Raw genomic sequence first — 3,423 nt, forward strand, 5'->3', positions numbered from 1 at the left:
GGTAACAAGAGGTTACAAGAGGTTACAAGAGGTAACAAGAGGTTACAAGAGGTAACAAGAGTAACAAGAGGTTACTTAAAGGAAACAAACCCTGGGTATTCTAGACTCTGGCAGGTAACAAAGACAGTTAAATTCCGTGGGGGGGCGGACCCCTCCCTTAAAGGGTTAAAATCCGCGGGGAGGACGGACTCCTCTGTCAGTGAAAAGGAACGTTCAATAGTAAAATAAGTGATTTAAAACTCATACAGGTGTATGAGAGTGCGCGCGGATGTGAGTGTGTGGATGAGTGGGGGTGAAAGTCACTAGACGGACACTCCATACAAAACCTCACAGGGAAGGAAACAGCGACCCCTCGTGGACGCAGAGGCAAGGTATTTCCACCCCAAATGATTTGAGGTAGAAGTGAAATACACCACGAGAGGAATTTTGATACGCTGTCCTGTGAACAAATACCAGTGTTTTAGGTTACCCCAGGTACAACACACTGGCCCAAATTTAGGTCAAAATGGGTAAGAGATCCAGTAAACCAGAACCGAAAGAAGAACTAAAATGTAAAGACTGGAAGTATGTAGAGCAGATTAACAAAGCCTACGTCGAGCCGTTAGATAAATGGATAACAAAATACGGGTTTGATGGACAATTGAGAGTAAAAAGCTACTAATTGAGCCCTACTAATTGAGTTACAGGGAGTCATAAAACATACATGTAAAAATAAGGAGAAGCAAATGAAGCGAGAAGGGGTTGAGGCTTTAATACAGTGGATAAAGATAGCAGGAAAGAGAGAAGAAGGGGAGAGGAAGATAAGACAGGCTAGAGAGAATGCAGCACGTGAGGAGGAAAGGGAGAGAGAGGATCAGGCAGTTAAAGTGATGGAAGTGGAGAAAACTATTCTGTTTCTCCGCAAAGAAGACCATGAAGAAACTGGAAGTAGGGGAAGTCAGAGGGAAGGGGTGCGTAGGGCTGACGAGGAAGGAGTAGGGGAGGAGGGGGCAATGGGGGCCGCTAGTGCAGCCACCAGCGCTTCCCTCTGTGCCTGCAGCTCCTCCCCTGTATCTGGATATGGGATATGGCATATCCACGCCATGCACATAGACAAACTCATAAGAACTAAAAAGAGAAAAGATAAACCTATAAAAAAAACTGACACCTTTTGGGAAGACACTATGGGGAATTCAGACACGTTTTACCATGGAGGCGGAGGTAGAGGGAGACAGGGAGGACGCAGGGGAAGAAGAAGAGGGGGTGTCCAAGGACGAGGGTGGAACACACAGGGCCAATGGAGAGCAGGCTGCTGGTCCTGTGGGAAGGCTGGGCACATAGCCAGAGACTGTCTAGCAGGGCCGGGAGATAACACGGCATGACTGGAGGAGAAGAATTAGTAGGGAGTAGTAGGGAGATCAGCAAATGGGGGTACAACAATAGTCACTGCTTCTAAACCAGTTTGGGTGAGAGACCCCAAAGGAACATCATGTAAAACGTGTCCATCCTTTTTATCCCAGAATGCCCTGTTAATTTGCTGGGAAGAGACGGCTTACTTAAATTAGGTTTGGCACTCGTCTCCACTCCGTAACAGGTGTGGAGCTCATGCCCTCTGACAAACTGCATGTCACCATGTGGTATAAAAACTCTCCTTGGCCTGATCCAATATACGAAAATAAATTGTCACGACTCACGCCAACAACCATAGTCATTCTTTATGTTTACTCGGACGGGCAAGGTAACGTGGTGGCGGGGGTCGCTTTACCTAGCAATGCTCCGGGTTGGTATCCACCGCACATCTCACCGTATAAAAACAGAGAGAGGAGTTGGAAGTCGTTGGGCACCATAGTTCAAGAAGGTGACAGCGCAACGGATTTGGGCAGACATGTGGGACAAATTAGAGCATAATTTGGAAATGGCTGTATTGGACAATACAGACCAAGACTGGAGTACATCCAGAAACCAGTGACATTTTCTGCTCACTGAAGAAGATGAATCAGAACTAGCACAAACCCCCCTGTCCATATGTACAAATCCCTCAATCATTGTGGTCACAAGGACCGTCTGATGTAGGACTGATAAAAGGAATTTTGCCGGTACGAGTCAGACCCAAAACAGAATATCGGCCTTGCATAAGACAATATCCGCTTAAACCTGACACACTAGAAGGCATAACACCAGTGATACGTGACTTACAGCAAGCAGGGGTTATTATAGAGAGAGATTATTCCCCCTGCAATACACCTATATTCCCGGTGAAAAAGCAAGCTCCCTCGATGGGATGGAGAAAGGTGCAGGATCTGCAGGCAGTAAATGCTGCAGTAGTACAGCGAGCTCTGTGTGTGCCTGACCCACACACATTACTAAATTCCAAATTCTAAAGACCAGATGCGCAAATATTTACTGTGGTCGACATTAGTAATGCCTTTTTCTCCATTCCCATAGACCCAGACAGCCAATTTTGGTTCGCTTTTAAATTTAAGGGGAAACGATACACCTATACTAGGCTTCCCCAGGGCTATTGCGAAAGCCCTACTATATATTCCCAAGCCATGCATGCCAGCATGTCCAAATTTCAACCACCGGGGGGAAGTCAGATTCTACTTTACGTTGATGATATATTAGTGGCTTCTCCGAGTCTGGAAGCATGTAAAATTGACACTGTGGCCCTTTTAAATCACCTAGCTATAGAGGGGCACAAAGTTAGTAAAAACAAATTGCAATTGTGGAATCCACAAGTCAAATACCTGGGTCACCACCTCACTGCAGGCGGCAGAACTATTCTAGAAGAACGGAAACCGTGGTCCTACAGGCGCCAAAACCAATTAATCAAAAACAAATGATGTCATTCTTAGGATTAACTAATTATTGTAGAAGTTGGGTACCAAATTACGCTGAGATTACTTCCCCACTCACGGCTTTAATTTACACTGAAGACCTGAAAATGACATCATCGCTAAATTGGACATCAGAAGCAGAAAAAGCTTTTTGTGATATTAAACAGGCGCTGACCTCCAATTTAGCTCTAGCCTTGCCAAATTATAGTAAACCGTTTATACAAATGGTGGACTGCAAAGACAAATATATGACTTCTGTCCTAGGCCGACAACATGGAGACAACCTGAGGCCGATAGCATATTTTTCATCCAAATTAGATAGTGTAGCCCGCACAATGCCACACTGTGTGAGGGCGGTGATAGCAGCGTCGATGACAGTAGAAGCAAGTGCCGGAATAGTTTTATTCCACCCATTGACCCTTAAGGTCCCACATGCAGTGGCTGCTTTACTACTGCAAACCAATATGATCTTTTTATCACCTGCAAGGCACCTCTCCTGCATGGCCACGTTGCTGTCACAGCCACATCTCACTATCGAACGATGCACCACATTTAACCCAGCCACATTGTTAACTTTACCCGATGACGGAGAATAACACGAACACAC

This window comes from Denticeps clupeoides, chromosome 7 (genome assembly GCF_900700375.1).
Source record: "Denticeps clupeoides chromosome 7, fDenClu1.1, whole genome shotgun sequence".
Lineage (NCBI taxonomy): Eukaryota > Metazoa > Chordata > Actinopteri > Clupeiformes > Denticipitidae > Denticeps > Denticeps clupeoides.